This window comes from Staurois parvus, unplaced genomic scaffold, assembly GCF_062004578.1.
Source record: "Staurois parvus isolate SC_StPar_1 unplaced genomic scaffold, SC_StPar_1.0 ptg001930l, whole genome shotgun sequence".
Taxonomy (NCBI): Eukaryota; Metazoa; Chordata; class Amphibia; order Anura; family Ranidae; genus Staurois; species Staurois parvus.
In genome coordinates, this window is record NW_028319726.1 from 25636 (window position 1) to 49000 (window position 23365).

Below are 23365 nucleotides of genomic sequence, written 5' to 3' on the forward strand. Positions count from 1 at the left end.
ATAAATTAAACTTGCGTTCTAAAATTTGTGACCAAAACCCCACAACATCAAGTAAAGTCAAACATTAAAGTTTTGATTGTCTCACACAAGAGCACCAATAGTTGTGTCCATGTGGTTCAGGGCTTCCTATGGCTCAGGGCTTCCTATGGCTCGGGGCTTCCTGAGGTTCGGGGCTTCCTATGGTTCGGGGCTTCCTATGGCTCGGGGCTTCCTGTGGTTCGGGGCTTCCTATGGTTCGGGGCTTCCTATGGCTCGGGGCTTCCTGAGGTTCGGGGCTTCCTATGGTTCAGGGCTTCCTGTGGCTCAGGGCTTCCTGTGGCTCGGGGCTTCCTGTGGTTCGGGGCTTCCTGTGGTTAGGGGCTTCCTGTGGTTCGGGGCTTCCTGTGGTTCGGGGCTTCCTGAGGTTCGGGGCTTCCTGTGGTTCGGGGCTTCCTGTGGTTCAGGGCTTCCTATGGTTCAGGGCTTCCTATGGCTCAGGGCTTCCTATGGTTCAGGGCTTCCTATGGCTCAGTGCATTCTATGGTTGGCCGTGTGGCCTAATGGATAAGGCGTCTGACTTCGGATCAGAAGATTGAGGGTTCGAGTCCCTTCATGGTCGTTTTTATACATCTGCTGGAGCATTTTCTCTTTAAAAGCTAGCTTCACCTTAAAAAATAATAAATATTTATCAGTAGAAATGGGAAATGTTACCACCAGACCTTCATTTGAACGGCATCTTCCTTCAGTTGATACTATGGTAGCGAATCCCTAGAATGGGAACCTACCGCATGTCGCTTCCATACGTTTCCATGTGATCGCACCTTTGTATCTTTGTGAATCTCTGGATCTGTAAGGCGTGCCTGATGGTTTTTCATTTGTAAAGTTGTATGTTTTTCTAATAAAATTTATTGGAAAATAAAAAATATTGAATATACATATTTTTGCATTTATTCTTTCACACGGGGACCTGCAATGCGTTGCACCCATGATCAGCGAATCGCAGGGGCAATTCCAGGCTCCTCTAGACTCTCCCTCCAGCTGTCAGGCCATAGAAAGTAGAGACGTGCACAATGGAGATTGGGACATTTTTTCTTCTTTCCTTCAACCCAATGGTTGAAGGAAAAAAAAAAGATTAATACATGCTACTTAAGTCACTGATCAGTGATCTAATCTCTTGTGCTGGTGTTTCCTGGGTAATGGGTCAGAACTAGAGATGTAAAATTTTCAGAAATTTTAAAGCCATGAGAAAAAAATGGAAATTTTTCGAAAAAAAAAATTCAGAGTGGCGTAGAATTGCAAATTGAAAATCATTCAATTTTGAAGCCATAAGAAAAAAAATTGAATTTTTTGGAAAATTAAAAAAAAAAATTCAGAGTGGGGTAGATTTGCAAATTGAAAATCATTACATTTTAAAGCGATGAGAAAAAAAAATGGAAATTTTTGGAAAAAAAAAAATTCAGTGTGGCGTAGATTTGCAAATTGAAAATCATTCAATTTTGAATGAGAAAGAAATAGAAATTTTTGGAAAAATCAAAAAAAAAATTCAGTGTGGCATAGATTTGCAAATTGAAAATCATTCAATTTTGAAGCCATAAGAAAAAATGGAAATGTTTGGAAAAATTTAAAAAAAAAATCAGTGTGGCGTACATTTGCAAATTGAAAATCATTCAATTTTGAAGCCATAAGAAAAAAATGGAAATTGTTGGAAAAATCGAAAAAAAAATTCAGTGTGGCGTAGATTTGCAAATTGAAAATCATTAAATTTTGAAGCCATGCGAAAAAATGGAAATGTTTGGAAAAAAAAAATCAGTGTGGCGTAGATTTGCAAATTGAAAATCATTCAATTTTGAAGCCATAAGAAAAAAAATGGAAATTTTTGGAAAATTTTAAAAAAAAATTCAGAGTGGCGTAGATTTGCAAATTGAAAATCATTAAATTTTGAAGCCATGCGAAAAAATGGAAATGTTTGGAAAAATAAAAAAAATCAGTGTGGCGTAGATTTGCAAACTGAAAATCATTCAATTTTGAAGCCATAAGAAAAAAATGGAAATTGTTGGAAAAATCAAAAAAAAAATTCAGTGTGGCGTAGATTTGCAAATTGAAAATCATTCAATTTTGAAGCCATAAGAAAACAAATGGAAATTTTTGGAAAATTTAAAAAAAAAATTCAGAGTGGCGTAGATTTGCAAATTGAAAATCATTAAATTTTGAAGCCATGTGAAAAAATGGAAATGTTTGAAAAAAAAAATCAGTGTGGCGTAGATTTGCAAATTGAAAATCATTCAATTTTGAAGCCATGAGAAAAAAAATTGAAGTTTTTGGAAAAAATCAAAAAATAAATTCAGTGTGGCGTAGATTTGCAAATTGAAAATCATTCAATTTTGAAGCCATGAGAAAAAAATGGAAATTGTTGGAAAAATCGAAAAATAAATTCAGTGTGGCGTAGATTTGCAAATTGAAAATCATGCAATTTTGAAGCCATGCGAAAAAATGGAAATGTTTAGAAAAATTAAAAAAAAAATCAGTGCGGCGTAGATTTGCAAATTGAAAATAATTCAATTTTGAAGTCATAAGAAAAAAATGGGAATTTTTGGAAAAATTGAAAAAAAATCAGTGCGGCGTAGATTTGCAAATTGAAAATCATAAAATTTTAAAGCCATGAGAAAGAAATGGAAATTTTTGGAAAAATAAAAAAAAATTATGTGGCGTAGATTTGCAAATTGAAAATCATTCAATTTTGAAGCCATGAGAAAAAAAATTGAAATTGTTGGAAAAATCGAAAAAAAAATTCAGTGTGGCGTAGATTTGCAAATTGAATATCATTCAATTTTCAAGCCATGCGAAAAAATGGAAATGTTTGGAAAAATTAAAAAAAAAATCAGTGTGGCTTAATTTGCAAATTGAAAATCATTCAATATTGAAGCCATAAGAAAAAAATGGAAATTTTTGGAAAAATACAAAAAAATAGTCAGTGTGGCGTAGATTTGCAAATTAAAAATCATTAAATTTTGAAGCTATAAGAAAAAAATGGAAATTGTTGGAAAAATCAAAAAAAAAAAATCAGTGTGGTGTAGATTAGCAAATTGAAAATCATTAAATTTTGAAGCTATGAGAAAAAAATGGAAATTTTTGAAAAAAAAAAAAAATCAGTGTTTCGTAGATTTGCAAATTGAAAATCATTAAATTTTGAAGCCATAAGAAAAAAATGGAAATTTTTGGAAAAAAAAAAAAAATTCAGAGTGGTGTAGATTTGCAAATTGAAAATCATTAAATTTTTAAGCCATAAGAAAAAAATGGAAATTTTTGGAAAAATAAAAAAAAACTATTAATGTGGCGTAGATTTGCAAATTTAAAATTATTTTGTCACTCTGGGAAGTTTGATATGCAGTCTATATAAAAGTATTTGGCTTGAAATTAAAGTGCAGCTTATTTGGGGAATAAATTAAACTTGCGTTCTAAAATTTGTGACCAAAACCCCACAACATCAAGTAAAGTCAAACATTAAAGTTTTGATTGTCTCACACAAGAGCACCAATAGTTGTGTCCATGTGGTTCAGGGCTTCCTGTGGTTCGGGGCTTCCTGTGGTTCGGGGCTTCCTGTGGTTCGGGGCTTCCTATGGCTCGGGGCTTCCTGAGGTTCGGGGCTTCCTGTGGTTCGGGGCTTCCTGTGGTTCAGGGCTTCCTGTGGTTCGGGGCTTCCTATGGCTCAGGGCTTCCTGTGGCTCAGTGCATTCTATGGTTGGCCGTGTGGCCTAATGGATAAGGCGTCTGACTTCGGATCAGAAGATTGAGGGTTCGAGTCCCTTCATGGTCGTTTTTATACATCTGCTGGAGCATTTTCTCTTTAAAAGCTAGCTTCACCTTAAAAAATAATAAATATTTATCAGTAGAAATGGGAAATGTTACCACCAGACCTTCATTTGAACGGCATCTTCCTTCAGTTGATACTATGGTAGCGAATCCCTAGAATGGGAACCTACCGCATGTCGCTTCCATACGTTTCCATGTGATCGCACCTTTGTATCTTTGTGAAACTCTGGATCTGTAAGGCGTGCCTGATGGTTTTTCATTTGTAAAGTTGTATGTTTATCTAATAAAATTTATTGGAAAATAAAAAATATTGAATATACATATTTTTGCATTTATTCTTTCACACGGGGACCTGCAATGCGTTGCACCCATGATCAGCGAATCGCAGGGGCAATTCCAGGCTCCTCTAGACTCTCCCTCCAGCTGTCAGGCCATAGAAAGTAGAGACGTGCACAATGGAGATTGGGACATTTTTTCTTCTTTCCTTCAACCCAATGGTTGAAGGAAAAAAAAAAGATTAATACATGCTACTTAAGTCACTGATCAGTGATCTAATCTCTTGTGCTGGTGTTTCCTGGGTAATGGGTCAGAACTAGAGATGTAAAATTTTCAGAAATTTTAAAGCCATGAGAAAAAAATGGAAATTTTTCGAAAAAAAAAATTCAGAGTGGCGTAGATTTGCAAATTGAAAATCATTCAATTTTGAAGCCATAAGAAAAAAAATTGAATTTTTTGGAAAATTAAAAAAAAATTCAGAGTGGGGTAGATTTGCAAATTGAAAATCATTACATTTTAAAGCGATGAGAAAAAAAATTGAAATTTTTGGAAAAAAAAAAATTCAGTGTGGCGTAGATTTGCAAATTGAAAATCATTCAATTTTGAAGCCATGAGAAATAAATAGAAATTTTTGGAAAAATCAAAAAAAAAATTCAGTGTGGCATAGATTTGCAAATTGAAAATCATTCAATTCTGAAGCCATAAGAAAAAATGGAAATGTTTGGAAAAATTAAAAAAAAAAAAAATCAGTGTGGCGTACATTTGCAAATTGAAAATCATTCAATTTTGAAGCCATAAGAAAAAAATGGAAATTGTTGGAAAAATCGAAAAAAAAATTCAGTGTGGCGTAGATTTGCAAATTGAAAATCATTCAATTTTGAAGCCATAAGAAAAAAAATGGAAATTTTTGTAAAATTTAAAAAAAAAATTCAGAGTGGCGTAGATTTGCAAATTGAAAATCATTCAATTTTGAAGCCATAAGAAAAAATGGAAATGTTTGGAAAAATTAAAAAAAAAAAATCAGTGTCGCGTACATTTGCAAATTGAAAATCATTCAATTTTGAAGCCATAAGAAAAAAATGGAAATTGTTGGAAAAATCGAAAATAAAATTCAGTGTGGCGTAGATTTGCAAATTGAAAATCATTCAATTTTGAAGCCATAAGAAAAAAAATGGAAATTTTTGGAAAATTTAAAAAAAAAATTCAGAGTGGCGTAGATTTGCAAATTGAAAATCATTAAATTTTGAAGCCATGCAAAAAAATGGAAATGTTTGGAAAAAAAAAAAAATCAGTGTGGCGTAGATTTGCAAATTGAAAATTATTCAATTTTGAAGCCATAAGAAAAAAATGGAAATTGTTGGAAAAATCGAAAAAAAATTCAGTGTGGCGTAGATTTGCAAATTGGAAATCATTCAATTTTGAAGCCATGAGAAAAAAAATTGAAGTTTTTGGAAAAAATCGAAAAAAAAAATTCAGTGTGGTGTAGATTTGCAAATTGAAAATCATTCAATTTTGAAGCCATAAGAAAAAAATGGAAATTGTTGGAAAAATTAAAAAAAAAATCAGTGTGGCGTAGATTTGCAAATTGAAAATAATTCAATTTTGAAGTCATAAGAAAAAAATGGGAATTTTTGGAAAAATTGAAAAAAAATCAGTGCGGCTTAGATTTGCAAATTGAAAATCATAAAATTTTAAAGCCATGAGAAAAAATGTAAATTTTTGGAAAAATAAAAAAAAATTATGTGGCGTAGATTTGCAAATTGAAAATCATTCAATTTTGAAGCCATGAGAAAAAAAATGGAAATTGTTGGAAAAATTGAAAAAAAAATACAGTGTGGCGTAGATTTGCAAATTGAAAATCATTCAATTTTCAAGCCATGCGAAAAAATGGAAATGTTTGGAAAAATTTAAAAAAAAAATCAGTGTGGCTTAATTTGCAAATTGAAAATCATTCAATATTGAAGCCATAAGAAAAAAATGGAAATTTTTGGAAAAATAAAAAAAATAGTGTGGCATAGATTTGCAAATTAAAAATCATTAAAGTTTGAAGCTATAAGAAAAAAATGGAAATTGTTGGAAAAATCGAAAAAAAAAATCAGTGTGGTGTAGATTTGCAAATTGAAAATCATAAAATTTTAAAGCCATAAGAAAAAAATGGAAATTTTTGGAAAAATTAAAAAAAAATATCAGTGTGGCATAGATTTGCAAATTGAAAATCATTCAATTTTGAAGCCATAAGAAAAAAATGGAAATTTTTGGAAAAATTAAAAAAAACTATTAATGTGGCTTAGATTTGCAAATTGAAAATTATTTTGTCACTCTGGGAAGTTTGAAATGCAGTCTATATAAAAGTATTTGGCTTGAAATTAAAGTGCAGCTTATTTGGGGAATAAATTAAACTTGCGTTCTAAAATTTGTGACCAAAACCCCACAACATCAAGTAAAGTCAAACATTAAAGTTTTGATTGTCTCACACAAGAGCACCAATAGTTGTGTCAATGAGGTTCAGGGTTTCCTGTGGTTCGGGGCTTCCTGCGGTTCGGGGCTTCCTGCGGTTCGGGGCTTCCTGCGGTTCGGGGCTTCCTGAGGTTCGGGGCTTCCTGAGGTTCGGGGCTTCCTGTGGTTCAGGGCTTTCAGTGGTTCAGGGCTTCCTGAGGTTCAGGGTTTCCTGTGGTTCGGGGCTTCCTGTGATTCAGGGCTTTCAGTGGGTGGTAGCATCATATGGTTGGCCGTGTGGCCTAATGGATAAGGCGTCTGACTTCGGATCAGAAGATTGAGGGTTCGAGTCCCTTCATGGTCGTTTTTATACATCCGCTGGAGGATTTTCTTTTTAAAAGCTAGCTTCACCTTAAAAATAATAAATGCTTATCAGTAGAAATGGGAAATGTTACCACCAGACCTTCATTTGAACGGCATCTTCCTTCAGTTGATACTATGGTAGCGAATCCCTAGAATGGGAACCTACCGCTTGTCGCTTCCATACGTTTCCATGTGATCGCACCTTTGTATCTTTGTGAAACACTGGATCTGTAAGGCGTATCTGATGGTTTTTCATTTGTAAAATTGTATGTTTTTCTAATAAAATTTGTTGGAAAATAAAAAATAATGAATATACATATTTATGCCTTTATTCTTTCACACGGGGACCTGCAATGCGTTGCACCCATGATCAGCGAATCGCAGGGGCAATTCCAGGCTCCTCTAGACACTCCCTCCAGCTGTCAGGCCATAGAAAGTAGAGACGTGCGCAATGGAGAATTTTGTTTTGTTTCGGATTTGTTACATAGTTAGTCTGGCTGAAAAAAGACAAAAGTCTATTAACCTCTTGGCGCCGGCCGAACGCAAATGTGCGGTCTCCCGGCGTCTGGGCTTAGCTGCACATTTGCGTTCTATTAAAAAAAAATGTGCTGGGAGCGCGCAGGGCTTCTGTCCGGTACTCACGGAAAGGTCCTGATCTCCTCTTTCGATCGGGACCTTTCCCGATCATGTGACGGCGTGTCACAGCAGTCACATGACCCTAAACCCCACCCCGCCTCCCGGCTTCTGAAACCCTTAAAGGGCCGGGAGGCGCCGGCACCAAGGGGTTACGTTTACTAAGTTAATAATTTTGTTGTCATATTTGTTATGTTATAATGATTTGTTTCAGAATTAGTTTCGCATATTCGGATTAGTTTTGTATATTTGGATTTGGCGGTTATTTTTTAATTGATTTTAAGATGTCTATATTCATTCTATTCTATTCTGTTATTTTTTATTCTTTTCTTTTTTCTTTTATTCTATTCTGTTTTATTCTATTCTGTTTTATTCTATTCTTTTATTTTCTATTCTGTTCCATTCTATCAATTTCTTTTCTATTCTTTTCTATTTTATTCTACTTTATTCTCCTCTATTCTATTTCTTTCAATTCTATTCTGTTGTAATCTGTTCTGTTTTATTCTATTCTATGTTACTATGTGTTCTCGCAACCAGGAGCGGACTGACAACTCATGGGGCCCCCGGGCAATAGGGGATCATGGGGCCCCTGTGTCCTTGCCCAAACTCAAAAAAGCCTATGAAAAAGGTACCAGGGGCATCTCATGGGGCCCCCTACTGACCCCGGGCCCTCGGGCAGTGCCCAAATTTCCAAATGGTCGGTCCGCCCCTGCTCGCAGCAGAGCAGTGTGAAAGCAGCTTATGTAGAAATAAAATCTCATTTCCCTTTTATACCTTACTGTATTTATTGCAATATGTTTCCTTTTCAAATTCAAATTCATTTTGAATTTGGGCAGCACAGTTGCTAAGTGGTTAGCTCTTCCGCCTGACAGTATTTGGGTCATTGGTTCAAATCCCAACCACGGCACCACCTTCCTGGAGTTTGCATGTTCTGCCTGTGTGGGTTTCCTTCGGGTACTCTGGTTTCCTCCCACACTCCAAAGACATGCTGGTAGGTGAATTGGCTCCTGTCTAAATTGTCCCTAGTATGTGTATGTATGAATGTGAGTTAGGGACCTTAGATTGTACACCCCTTGAGGGTTAGGGACCTTAGATTGTACACCCCTTGAGGGTTAGGGACCTTAGATTGTACGCCCCTTGAGGGTTAGGGACCTTAGATTGTACGCCCCTTGAGGGTTAGGGACCTTAGATTGTACACCCCTTGAGGGTGAGGGACCTTAGATTGTACACCCCTTGAGGGTTAGGGACCTTAGATTGTACGCCCCTTGAGGGTGAGGGACCTTAGATTGTACACCCCTTGAGGGTTAGGGACCTTAGATTGTACGCCCCTTGAGGGTTAGGGACCTTAGATTGTACACCCCTTGAGGGTTAGGGACCTTAGATTGTACGCCCCTTGAGGGTTAGGGACCTTAGATTGTACGCCCCTTGAGGGTTAGGGACCTTAGATTGTACACCCCTTGAGGGTTAGGGACCTTAGATTGTACGCCCCTTGAGGGTTAGGGACCTTAGATTGTACGCCCCTTGAGGGTTAGGGACTGATGTGAATGAACAATATATATGTAAAGCGCGGCGTACATTGACGGCGCTATATAAGTACCTGAAATAAATTCATTTTTTCAGTTTAAATTCTAATTCATTTTAAAATTCGAAGAATTTGTTATTTCATTTTGTTATCATTTATTTTGGATTCAGTGAAATATGTTACTATTGCGATTCAGAAGTTTAGATACATCCGAATTTCTGAATAACGAAAATTTTGTACAAATTTTGTTTCGTAACAAAACATTGCAGGGCTGGAGTCACCATTCGTCCAAATAATCTGCATGTACATTCATTGTGTGGAAATTGGGAAAAAACAGATGTTGTTACGGATATTTCCTCTGTTCCTTTATTATGGTCAGTAGTAAAATGCTCCACTACGGTCACCAGACAGAGGAGCAAATGAATAGGTTTTTGTAACAAGAAATGCAATGTAACAATTGTAGCGAATGGTAGAGGGAAAGAGCAGATAAATGTAACCAATGGTTATTAATTCCCTCTAGTGTTCTCTAGAATTGTTACATTGTATCTCTTGTTACAAAGACTTATATTTCCTATGCTTTTCGGCTCCATCTAGTGGCTATAATGTGCGATTTTGTTACTGCCCATAAAAAAACAACATTCTTTCAGAAGAGTATATAGCCGAGCAACTTTCATTTGTTGCCTAAAGGCTCGTTCACACTTGACTCATTTCTAACTCTCGCCAATCGCCCCTATAGCATATGACAGGCGTTAGACGGGCATTTGGGAAGCGTTTTTAACCACTTCCTGTCCGGACACTTTCCCCCCCTTCCAGTCCGGACACTTTCCCCCCTTCCAGTCCGGACACTTTCCCCCCCTTCCATTCCGGACACTTTCACCCCCTTCCAGTCCGGACACTTTCCCCCCCTTCCAGTCCGAACACTTTCACCCCCTTCCAGTCCGGACACTTTCACTCCCTTCCAGTCCGGACACATTCACTCCCTTCCAGTCCGGACACATTCACTCCCTTCCAGTCCGGACACTTTCACTCCCTTCCAGTCCGGACACATTCACTCCCTTCCAGTCCGGACACATTCACTCCCTTCCAGTCCGGACACTTTCACCCCCTTCCTGTCCGGACACTTTCCCCCCCTTCCAGTCCGGACACTTTCCCCCCTTCCAGTCCGGACACTTTCCCCCCCTTCCATTCCGGACACTTTCCCCCCCTTCCAGTCCGGACACTTTCCCCCCCTTCCAGTCCGGACACTTTCCCCCCCTTCCAGTCCGGACACTTTCACCCCCTTCCAGTCCGGACACTTTCACCCCCTTCCAGTCCGAACACTTTCACCCCCTTCCAGTCCGAACACTTTCACCCCCTTCCAGTCCGAACACTTTCACCCCCTTCCAGTCCGAACACTTTCACCCCCTTCCAGTCCGGACACTTTCCCCCCTTCCAGTCCGAACACTTTCACCCCCTTCCAGTCCGAACACTTTCACCCCCTTCCTGTCCGGACACTTTCCCCCCCTTCCAGTCCGGACACTTTCCCCCCTTCCAGTCCGGACACTTTCCCCCCCTTCCAGTCCGGACACTTTCCCCCCCTTCCAGTCCGGACACTTTCACCCCCTTTCAGTCCGGACACTTTCACCACCTTCCAGTCCGGACACTTTCCCCCCCTTCCAGTCCGGACACTTTCCCCCCCTTCCAGTCCGGACACTTTCCCCCCCTTCCAGTCCGGACACTTTTACCCCCTTCCTGCCCAGGTCAATTTTCAGCTTTCAGCTCTGTCACACTTTGAATGACAATTGCGCGGTCATGCAACACTGTAGCCATATGAATTTTTTAGTATTTTTTGAGACAGATAAAGCTTTATTTTGGTAGTATTTATTCACCACTGGAATTTTTATTTTTTTTGCTATTCAAATTAAAAAGTCCCAAAATTTTTTTAAAAAAGTGTTTTTCTTATAAAATTTTGCAAATAGATAATATTTCATCATAAATCTTGGCCAAAATTTATTTCGTTATATATTTAGTAAAAAAAAAAAACCCAAATTAATTTATAACCAAAAATTATAATTTTTAAACTTTTTTAAACTTTTTTTTATTTTTTAATATTATTTTTTATTATTTTTTTTACATACTGTCACCCTAGCCGTACAATGACACTGTACTACTTGTGGGGGGTGATGAAGATTTTTTTTTTCACTGATTGCTTTTACACCCATAAAGGCTGTAAAAGCAATCATTTCTCCTTCTCTCTGGCTGCATTCTTGCAGCCATTGAGAAATACTGAGTGAGCTGTGATTGGTCACGGCTTGTCACATGGTACAAGGCTGTTGTGAATAGCCCTGTACCATGTGATCTCTGTGATCGTTCACAGATTTCACACGTAGTAAGCAATGATGTCACAAGTGATATCTTGCTTACTACTCTGCATGTGATCACTGATTGGCCAGTCAGTGATCACATGATCGGGACCTCACACAGAGGTCCCGTCCAACGATCGGTGTTCCGGAGGACACATCGGGCACCGGATCGCGGTGCTGCGTGCTCCCAGGGAGCGCGCACAAGCAGGGGGCCGGGAAAGCCGTTTATAAACGTCCACCTGACCCTGCACTGCCACCGTCCGGCCGTTTATATACATGGGCCGGACGAGAGGTGGTTAACAAATGCTCCCCAAATGCCCTGTGTGTGTTTTTTAGGCATTTGATAGGCGTTTTTCAAGCGTTAATACCGCACCACAAACGCCTATAATGAAGCTTAATGGTATTAACGCTCCGCAAACGCCTCGCAAATGCCTGCCAGGTGTATGAGGAGCGCCACTATAGACTTGAATGGGAGGCTTCAATTTTGCCGCGACAAGACGCTAACGCTACAGTGTGAACAGCACTGTGTGCTGCCATGTGTTGAATTTTCACAGGCATTTGTGGAGTGGTAAAAACGCTTCCCAAATGCCTAACGCCTGCTAACAAAGATAGTGTGAACTAACTTGCCCAGAATAAATGTACATGCAGATATGCTGGACGAATGGCTATGTACATTTCTTTTTATAAACAGTCCCCCAGATGAATTATCTGATGAATTGTTGTGATTAGTATTGAATGTTTCTAATGTCCGCCTGGCGAATCCCAGCCACGGCACCACCTGCCTGGAGTTTGCATGTTCTCCCTGTGCCTGCGTGGGTTTGCTCTGGGTACTCCGGTTTCCTCCCATGTTCCAAAGACATGCTGGTAGGTGAATTGGCTCCTGTCTAAATTGTCCCTAGTATGTGTATGTATGAATGTGAGTTAGGGACCTTAGATTGTACGCCCCTTGGGGGCAGGGACTGATGTGAATGTACAATATATATGTAAAGTGCTGCGTAAAATTGATGGCGCTATATAAGTACCTGAAATAAATAAATAAAATATAATGCAAATAAAATGATTGTCAGAAGTGGGATTTGAACCCACGCCTCCATTTGGAGACCAGAACACCCAACTGTTGGGAAGAGAGCAACTCTTGAGTCTGGCGCCTTAGACCGCTCGGCCATCCTGACAACTCATCTCCATGGGAATGTTTTGTCTTTCTTCCACATCTCTCCAATGATGGATTGACATTTGACCAGTTGAGGCACTGGCCAGATTTTGATCCATGAATGGGCACTGTAGTTGTACAGAAGTGGATCTACTGACTACTGTACAACTACCATGTCAGATTTTCCCCCCTCCATCAGGTCTGTAGGCTCTAGCCAGCAATGCTGATCAGTGTATTGTGATGGCGGGGAAGTCTCAGCATACCATAGTTCAGTTGGAGGATTCCCCCATCCATCTCAAATGTATGGATGGGGGAATGAGCTCATTTTTTTTTCATTCATCCATCTGGTTGAATGAAAAAAAAAAAAACTGAATCATGGATGGGCTGCTTAAGTCATTGAGTAGGAAGTGTAATCTAATCGCTTGCCTTTGTTTCTTGTATGAATCGGGACCCCAATTGGGCCATGGACCTGTTTTTCATGGGTCATCACATGACCCGTACAGAGCTTCTGAAGCTTTTTTGATGGGTTACCCCATGAGCTTTGATGGGTCACCAAATGACCGGGCTAGAGGACTCGGACTATGGACTACAAGTGCTGTGCCGTCACCATTTGTGAATCCTGAGAGAATGTGAATTCTTGTGTAAGTCTTTTGGTAGACGATGGAGTTTTCTTTTCTTTGTTTCGGTGTTGGAGTAATCTATAATGTAATCATTTATAAATACTCTTAGACCAAAATCCTGAATGTTGCATGTTAAGAATTGTGTTTTTGGAAATCTAAGAAAAAATCAGAAGATTGAGGATTTCTTCATGATCTGTTTTGTACTTCTAATAAAGAATTTTTATGTCATGTCAGATTTTTCGAAGAGAACACAAATTGTGTAATAATTTCTAGATGATGGAATCATGATGATCCAGCCAAAATGAACTCCGTGGGAGGCCTCTTGTCAGTACCCTCATACCTGACATCCTTCGATTGAAAAATCAAAGGAGCCAGGCAGAAAATTGTTGACCGAACAGCACCTGCATCCACCTGCCTTTGCTAAATATATGGGGAATGTCTCTTTGCAGGATATATGGGACATGTCTCTTTGCTGGATATATAGGGGATGTCTCTTTGTTGGATATATGGGGCATGTCTCTTTGTTGAATATATAGGGGATGTCTCTTTGTTGGATATATGGGACATCTCTTTGCTGGATATATAGGGGATGTCTCTTTGTTGGATATATGGGGCTTGTCTCTTTGCTGGATATATAGGAGATGTCTCTTTGCTGGATATATAGGGGATGTCTCTTTGTTGGATATATGGGGCATGTCTCTTTGCTGGATATATAGGGGATGTCTCTTTGTTGGATATATGGGGCATGTCTCTTTGCTGGATATATAGGGGATATCTCTTTGTTGGATATATGGGGCATATCTGTTTGCTGGATATATAGGGGATGTCTCTTTGTTGGATATATGGGGCCTGTCTCTTTGCTGGATATATAGGGGATGTCTCTTTGCTGGATATATAGGGGATGTCTCTTTGTTGGATATATGGGGCATGTCTCTTTGCTGGATATATAGGGGATATCTCTTTGTTGGATATATGGGGCATATCTGTTTGCTGGATATATAGGGGATATCTCTTTGTTGGATATATAGGGGATATCTCTTTGTTGGATATATGGGGCATATCTGTTTGTTGGATATATAGGGGATGTCTCTTTTAAAGCATGTTTTAAAGAGAACAGATGCAAGGCAGCTCTAAACAGATGCCTGTCTGGCAATTCTGAACAGGAATTTGTAGTTTTTTGTATTTAAGTTATTTATATCTTTTAATTTTTTTTCTTGAAGTTTTTTTGGAGAATACAAGAAATTGAGTTATTTGATATTACTTGAAAAATATTGCACTTTGTACCTCTTATGTTCCATGCACTACTAATAAAATATACCAAGTTACGTATTTTTCTATTATATATATATATACCCTATGTTTAATGATATTGGATTAAAGAATAATTGGTTAGAGAACATTCTAGAAACTGTGAATTTATAGTTCATGGGATTTAATGCTTTTATCACTTGAAATATTTTTCCCATTATGGGTGTGAGTGGGGCCTTAAGTCTAAATACATAACAGGGGGAAGCACCAAACAATTCAGGTAAGGAGGGGGGGTGGGGTGTTGAGTAATGAGAATCTGTTTCATGTTGCACCCTAAATTTGAGTGTCAGAGTTCCACAGACAATCACAATCTTGCAGGCTTTGCCTCCGTAAAAGTTCCAAAATATACTCCTTCAGAACCAAAGATACCACCAAGCTACTCATTCAATCCCTTGTTATCACTAACTACGACTATGGCAACTCCCTTCTCATTGGCCTTCCTCTACTCAGGCTATCTCCCCTTCAGTCTATCATGAATGCTGCTGCCAGACTCATCCACCTTATCATTTGCTCAGAGTTGGCCCCACCACTCTGCCAATCCCTCCACTGGCTTCTGGTGGCCCAACGAATAACATTCAAAATAATAATGAGATAATACAAATCTATTCACAACTGTGCGCCAAGCAACATCACCAATCTTGTATCCAAATATCATCTAAAACATCTTCTCCCCCTCCTCCCAAGACCTCCTGCTCTTTAGCTTCCTTGTCTCCTTCTCTCATGTTCACATCCAGGACTTTCCTAGAGCCTCTCCTATTTTCTGAAACTCCCTACCCCAATCTGCCCAGCTGTCTCCTACTCTGTCCGCCGTGATCGCTGAAAATTCATGTTTTCAGGGAAGCTTATCTCACCTCTGCCTCTGACCTGGCTAACACAGGTATTAACTTTTGTACCACTTGCCCCTCCCTATTAGATTGTAAGTTCTCACAAGCAGGGCCTCCTAACCCTCTTGTCTTGAATTGTATTGTAACTGTACTGTCTTCCTTTAGATCAGTGGTTCTCAACCTGTGGGTCGTGACCCCTTTGGGGGTCGAACAACCCTTTCATAGGGGTCACCTGAGACCATTGGAAAACACATATTTCCGATGTGTAAAGAGCAGCTACTGTGTAGAAAGCAGCTACTCTGTTAAAAGCAGCTACTGTGTTGAAAGCAGCAGTATTGGAGGTAAAACGACACTTCATGAATTATAATTACTGAGTAAATAATTTTATGGTTGGGGGTCACCACAACATGAGGAACTGTATCAAAGGGTCACGGCATTAGGAAGGTTGAGAACCACTGCTTTAGATCATATTGGGGGATGACTAGCAACCTTTGGCCCAGGGGGCAAGTACAACCCAGAAGCCCATGGTGCAGCAACTCGGCTCCCTCCTGCTCTCCCTATTCCCAGCCTCCTCTCGACCTAAATCCGAGGCTGAACCTCCAAACCAGGTACACTCTGACTGGACAGCATCTGTTGCAATGACTCTGGCTTACTGAACTGGCTGGTAGGGGGTGGCCAGGGGGCTGCAGGGAGAAGCTGGGGCGGCTCAGTTGGTGCTGGCCCAGGGGAGGAGAGCCTTCGATGGGGCATGGAGTCGGCCTTTGCTTGGACACATCGTACACCATTCATGCTGGGGGGTGGGCTGCCTGCGCTCTGTCCTCATCCTCATCTGTATACTGGCAGGGACTTTTTGCTCCTCTTCACCAGGAAGCCTTTAGGCATGTCTGTGACAAAGTTATACGGCCTTTTTAAGGGACATCAAAGTGGCCTTGGGGGGGGGGGAGGCAGTTGCTCCCTTGCCCAGTCCACCCCTGTTTTATATACACTGCTCAGAAAAACTAAAGAAACACTTTTTAATCAGAGTATAGCAATGAAACTCCTCGGATATTGATCTGGACAGTTACGTAGCAGAGGGGTTTGTTAATCATTTTCAGCTGCTTTGGTGTTAGTGAAATTAACAAAAGGTACACTAGATGGGCAACAATGAGATGACCCCCAAAACAGGAATGGTTTTATAGGTGGAGGCCACTGACATTTTATTCCCTACTCATCATTTCTGACTGCTTTTCACTAGTTTTGCATTTGGCTAGGGTCCGTGTCACTACTGGTAGCATGAGGCGATCCCTGGACCCTACAGAGGTTGCACAGGCAGTCCAACTCCTCCAGGATGGCACATCAATACATGCCATTGCCAGGTTTGCTGTGTCTCCCAGCACAGTCTCAAGAGCATGGAGGAGATTCCAGGAGACAAGCAGTTACTCCAGGAGAGCTGGACAGGGCCGTAGAAGGTCCTTAACCCATCAGCAGGACCGGTATCTTCTCCTTTGTGCAAGGAGGAACAGGATGAGCACTGCCAAAGCCCTACAAAATGACCTCCAGCAGACCACTGGTGTGAATGTCTCTGACCAAACAATCAGAAACAGACTTCTTGAGGGTGGCTTGAGGGCCCAATGTACTCTAGTGGGCCCTGTGCTCACTGCACCATAGAGCTCAATTGGTATTTTCCATTGAACACCAGAATTGGCAGGTCCATAACTGGCACCCTGTGCTTTTCACAAATGAGAGCAGGTTCACCCTGAGCACATGTGACAGACGTGAAAGGGTCTGGAGAAGCCGTGGAGAACGTTCTGCTGCCTGTAACATCCTTCAGGATGACCGTTTTGGTGGCGGGTAAGTGATGGTCTGGGGAGGCATATCCATGGAGGGACGCACAGACCTCTACAGGCTAGACAATGGCACCCTGACTGCCATTAGGTATCGGGATGAAATCCTTGGACCTATTGTCAGACCCTACGCTGGTGCAGTGGGTCCTGGGTTCCTCCTGGTGCAGTGGGTCCTGGGTTCCTCCTGGTGCAGAGGGTCCTGGGTTCCTCCTGGTGCAGTGGGTCCTTGGTTCCTCCTGGTGCACGACAATGCCCGGCCTCATGTGGGGAGAGTATGCAAGCAGTTCCTGGAGGATGAAGGAATTGATACCACTGAATGGCCCCCACACTCACCTGACCTAAATCCAATAGAACACCTCTGGGATGTCATGTTTCGGTCCATCCGCCACCGCCAGGTTGCACCTCAGACTGTCCAGGAGCTCAGTGATGCCCTGGTCCAGATCTGGGAGGAAACACCCCAGGACACCATCCGTCGTGTCACCAGGAGCCTCCCCCGGCATTGTCAGGCATGCATACAAGCACGTGGGGGCCATACAATCTACTGAGGCCCATTCTAAGTTGCTGCAATGACATTTCAGCAAAATGGACTTGCCTGCTGCATCATTTTTTCACTTTGATTTTCGGGGTGTCTTTGAATTCAGTCCTCTGTAGGTCGATCATTGTCATTTACATCAAACAATGGGGCGTCCTTACATTCCTCACACATTACCCATCCATGTCAGTATAGAGATCCAGCAGGAGATTTTCCCCATTGAGATCTGATGTGTTTTCAAAGTCTTCCTCTCATTTTTTTGAGCCGTGTATTTACATTATATAGAGCCAGACTGTTGGTATTGTATAAATCCTGTACAATGATAAAAATAATAATTTGACAGAAGATGCAGTTTCAACTTTGTATTTACAGGTTGGTCTCATGTAATATGTAGTTTTTATTTGTAAGTACCTCCCCACAGACCAAATTCCTTAATATATCATGTTCAAAATGTTATATTTGAAAATCCGAGTAAAACATTAAAGTTCTGATTCATTAACTATAGTACATATAGTTGTGTCAATGTGGCTCAGGAGTTACAGAGGTTGGCCGTGTGGCCTAATGGATAAGGCGTCTGACTTCGGATCAGAAGATTGAGGGTTCGAGTCCCTTCATGGTCGTTTTTATACATCCGCTGGAGCATTTTCTCTTTAAAAGCTAGCTTCACCTTAAAAAATAATAAATACTTATCAGTATAAATGGGAAATGTTACCACCAGACCTCCTTGTGAACGGCATCTTTCTTCAGTTGATACTATGGTAGCGAATCCCTAGAATGGGAACCTACCGCACATTTGTATCTTTGTGAAATGTTGGATCTATAATGTGTGCCTGATGGTTTTTCATTTGTATTTCATGTTTTTATAATACAATTATTGGAAAATTAAAAATATTAAATGCACATATTTTTGCAGGAAAAGAAATGTGCATTTATTTTTTCCCACAGGGGCCTGCAAAGTATTGCACCCGTGATCGGGGAATCACAGGGGCAATTCCAGACTCCTGCAGACTCTTCCTCCAGCTCTCTGGCCATATAAATTAGAGATGTGAGCGACGGAAAAATGAGTTTAGTTTCGGATTTGTTCGTTAAGTTGATAATTTTGACATTTTTCCTTGTATTCGTTATGTTATAATGAATGGTTTCTAAGTTAGTTTCATATATTCGGATCAGTTTCATATATTCGGATCAGTTTCATATATTCGGATCAGTTTCGTATATTCAGATTCGGTAATTATTTTTCAATTGATTTGAAAACTAATCAAATTTCAGAAAAGAAGATTATTTTCATCCTATTCTATTTTATTCTTTTATTTTCTATTCTGTTCTATTCTATTATCCTCTAGTCTATTCCATTTGATTAAATTCTATTTCTTTCAATTCTATTATATGCTATATAAGTACCTGTAATAAATAAATAAATTTTTTTCTATTCTGCTATATTCTATTCTCTTCTAATAGACGTTTTTGCAACAGAGCTGTAGGTAGTAGAAATGATTTCACTTGTATACCTTACTGTGTTTATTGCACATTTTTAATTCAAATAAATTTTCAAATTCAAATTAAATTCTAAATTTTTATCATTCGTTATTTCATTTTGTTATAATTAATTTTGGATTTGTTAAAATTCGTTACTATTATGATTTAGAAATTCGAATACATGGAATTTCCAAATAACAAAATGTCATATTTTTTAATTTTTAATTTCAAATAAAATTATTTCATCCAAATTTGTAATGAAACGAATCGCACATCTAATCGAAAGGTATGGGCTTTCAGTTGCAAAGCTGGAGGAAGTCTCAATGGACTACAAGTCCATGTACCGCGGTGTCAGATCTCTGTAAATGGATGATGCGGCAGTGTGGGCGGAGACTTGCTCTAGGTTTGGGAGGGGTTTACTTAGAAACATGTTACACCTTAATTACAGAGTTAGCTTTTAATTATAGTTTTGTTTTTTGTTTTTAACCACTTCCCGTCCGGCCCATGTATATAAACGACCGGAAGGGAGCAGTACAGGGGCGGGTTGCCATTCATAAACGGCGCCTGCCATTTTGTACTGTGCGCGCTCCCTTGGAGTGTGCGGCACCGCGATCACATGAATAGTAGTAAGCAAGATGTCACTTCTGACATCATTGCTTACTACGTGTGAAATCTGTGAATGATCACAGAAATCACATGGTACAGGGCTATTCACAACATGTACCATGTGACAAGCTGTGACCAATCACATCTCACACAGCATTTCTCAATGGTTGCAAGAATGCAGCCAGAGAGAAGGAGAAATTATTGCTTTTACAGCCTTTATGGGTGCAAAAGCAATCAGTGTAAAAAAAAAAAATCTTCATCACCCCTCACAAATAGTACAGTGTCACTGTACTGCTAGGGTGACAGTATGTTAAAAAAAAACCATAAATAATAATATAAAGAAAAAATAAAAATGTAAAAAACATTTTTTGAAATTATAATTTTTGGTTATAAACTAATTTGGGTTATTTTTTTTTTATTAAAAAGATAACTGAACAAATTTTGGCCAAGATTTATGAAGAAATATTATTTATTTTCAAAATTGTATAAGAAAAACACTTTTTTTCAAAATTGTTGGACTTTTTCATTTATATAGCAAAAAAAAATAAAAATCCCAGTGGTGAATAAATACCACCAAAATAAAGTTTTGTCTGTCTCAAAAAAAATTCTAAAAAATTCATATGGGTACAGTGTTGCATGACTGCGCAATTGACATTCAAAGTGTGACATTGCTGAAAGCTGAAAATTGGCCTGGACAGGAAGGGGGGGAAAGTGTCCGGACTGGAAGGGGGGGAAAGTGTCCGGACTGGAAGGGGGGGAAAGTGTCCGGACTGGAAGGGGGGGAAAGTGTCCGGACTGGAAGGGGGTGAAAGTGTCCGGACTGGAAGGGGGGGAAAGTGTCCGGACTGGAAGGGGGGGAAAGTGTCCGGACTGGAAGGGGGTGAAAGTGTCCGGACTGGAAGGGGGTGAAAGTGTCCGGACTGGAAGGGGGTGAAAGTGTCCGGACAGGAAGGGGGTGAAAGTGTCCGGACTGGAAGGGGGGAAAGTGTCCGGACTGGAAGGGGGTGAAAGTGTCTGGACTGGAAGGGGGTAAAAGTGTCCGGACAGGAAGGGGGTGAAAGTGTCCGGACTGGAAGGGGGTGAAAGTGTCCGGACTGGAAGGGGGTGAAAGTGTCCGGACTGGAAGGGGGTAAAAGTGTCCAGACTGGAAGGGGTAAAAGTGTCCGGACAGGAAGGGGGTGAAAGTGTCCGGACTGGAAGGGGGTGAAAGTGTCCGGACTGGAAGGGGGTAAAAGTGTCCGGACAGGAAGGGGGTGAAAGTGTCCGGACTGGAAGGGGGTAAAAGTGTCCGGACAGGAAGGGGGTGAAAGTGTCCGGACTGGAGGGGGGTGAAAGTGTCTGAACTTGAAGTGGTTAATGAATTCAACACTTTTCTAGCTAAAGGAATGATGGTAACTGTCAAATATTGTACAGAGGGGTGTATTTACCACAAGGCAATCAAGGTATTTGCCTAGGGCGGCATTTTTCGGGGGGCAGCACTGCTCCCCGGAAGAAAGGACAGAAGAAGGAACACACTCAGAATGGAGACCAGGTGGGATCCGAGAGAGGCTGCGGGCTGCTTGACGATGTATGCAGATCCTGACTCTCATTCCAGGGGATGTCTGGAGCTGTGAAGGTGAATGGAGGGTGGTGGTAGTGGAAGGTTCTCTCGGCTGGGGGGAGGAGAAGGGGGTGGTGTTGGTTGGTGTTAGGCTCTCTCCATGTGGGGGGGATGGGGGGTGTCAATTTTTGTGTTGCCTAGGGCAGCACGAAACCTAAATACACCACTGATTGTACATTCAGTATAATAGGAAGACACACATACAGATGATATTGTATGATAGAGTGAATTGTGTTAAAAAAAACTCGAATAGCTTACTAGCATTCTCTTAGATACACATAATAAATTACTAAAAGCCATGAATACAATACACTCATCCCTCCATATCCCTAGGAAGCTGCACACTACTATAGACCAGTGTTTCTCAACCTTTTTCAGTCAAGGCACACTTTAAAATTACAGGCGTACCTCGGTTTACGAATTTAATTCATTCTGCGGGACTTTTTGTATTGCGGAAAATTTGTAAACCGAAACGCAGTTTCCCATAGGAATGCATTGAAAACCAATTAATCCATTCCAGAGGTCAGAAAAGAGTCAAATAAGTCTTTTACCTGTTCAAAACTCTTTAGAAAGTGTAGTTTAAAGGCATAAATACTGTACAGGGACATGATAAAAATAAAAATCATAAATGCATTGAAAACCAACTAATCTGTTCGTATTGCGAAAATATATTATTATTATTTTCAATGGATTTTCATTCGTAAACTGAAAATTACGTTATCCGAGGCATTCGTACACTGAGGTACGCCAGTATAGACAGTCCCGAGGCACCCTTTAAAATGATGGACAGTCCCCAGACCCTGCATTCACTATATCTGCTCTCCCCAGTTCCTGCATTCACTATATCTGCTCTCCCCGGATCCTGCATTCACTGTATCTGGTCTCCCAAGACCCTGCATTCACTATATCCGCTCTCCCCGGACCCTGCATTCACTATATCCGGTCTCCCCGGACCCTGCATTCACTATATCCGGTCTCCCCGGACCCTGCATTCACTATATCCGTTCTCCCCGGACCCTGCATTCACTATATCTGGTCTCCCCTGGACCCTGCATTCACTATATCCACTCTCCCCGGACCCTGCATTCACTATATCTGGTCTTCCCAGACCCTACATTCACTATATCCACTCTCCCCGGACCCTGCATTCACTATATCTGGTCTCCCCTGGACCCTGCATTCACTATATCCGCTCTCCCCGGACCCTGCATTCACTATATCTGGTCTCCCCGGACCCTGCATTCACTATATCCGCTCTCCCCGGACCCTGCATTCACTATATCTGGTCTCCCCGGACCCTGCATTCACTATATCTGGTCTTCCCAGACCCTGCATTCACTATATCTGGTTTCCCCGGACCCTGCATTCACTATATCCGCTCTCCCCAGACCCCGCATTCACTATATCCGCTCTCCCCAGACCCTGCATTCACTATATCCGCTCTCCCCGGACCCTGCATTCACTATATCCGCTCTCCCCAGACCCCGCATTCACTATATCCGCTCTCCCCGGACCCTGCATTCACTATATCCGCTCTCCCTGGACCCTGCATTCACTATATCCGCTCTTCCCGGACCCTGCATTCACTATATCCGCTCTCCCTGGACCCTGCATTCACTATATCTGGTCTCCCCGGACCCCGCATTCACTATATCTGGTCTCCCCGGACCCTGCATTCACTATATCCACTCTCCCCGGACCCTGCATTCACTATATCCGCTCTCCTGGGACCCTGCATTCACTATATCTGCTCTCCCCGGACCCTGCATTCACTATATCTGCTCTCCCCGGACCCTGCATTCACTATATCTGCTCTCCCCGGACCCTGCATTCACTATATCTGGTCTCCCCGGACCCTGCATTCACTATATCCGCTCTCCCCGGACCCTGCATTCACTAGAGTGTCTCCCCACGATATGTCTTATCCGGTGATAAGAGGGGGGACACTGGAAGAAGGGGAGTATTAGAGAAGACAGGATAAAACAGTGTTTTTGTGCACACTGCACAGTGAGTATAACGAATATGCTTTCCTGCATCTACAGACTGATTGTACTGTTGTGGGTTT

The 23365-nt window shown here is 40.9% G+C and overlaps 5 non-coding genes across 5 annotated transcripts; 4 read left to right on the forward strand and 1 right to left on the reverse strand.

The window, feature by feature from the left end:
- Nucleotides 1-525: 525 nt before the first annotated feature.
- TRNAR-UCG (transfer RNA arginine (anticodon UCG)) lies at nt 526-598 on the forward strand. The gene has a single exon. It is a non-coding gene; the product is annotated as a tRNA-Arg (tRNA).
- Nucleotides 599-3720: 3122 nt separating this feature from the next.
- Nucleotides 3721-3793, forward strand: TRNAR-UCG (transfer RNA arginine (anticodon UCG)). Its single transcript has one exon. It is a non-coding gene; the product is annotated as a tRNA-Arg (tRNA).
- Nucleotides 3794-6792: 2999 nt separating this feature from the next.
- On the forward strand, nt 6793-6865 carry TRNAR-UCG (transfer RNA arginine (anticodon UCG)). The gene has a single exon. It is a non-coding gene; the product is annotated as a tRNA-Arg (tRNA).
- Nucleotides 6866-12422: 5557 nt separating this feature from the next.
- Nucleotides 12423-12533, reverse strand: TRNAL-CAA (transfer RNA leucine (anticodon CAA)). Its single transcript has 2 exons — nt 12496-12533; nt 12423-12468 (listed from the first exon to the last, which is right to left on the reverse strand). It is a non-coding gene; the product is annotated as a tRNA-Leu (tRNA).
- Nucleotides 12534-18165: 5632 nt separating this feature from the next.
- On the forward strand, nt 18166-18238 carry TRNAR-UCG (transfer RNA arginine (anticodon UCG)). Its single transcript has one exon. It is a non-coding gene; the product is annotated as a tRNA-Arg (tRNA).
- Nucleotides 18239-23365: the final 5127 nt, after the last annotated feature.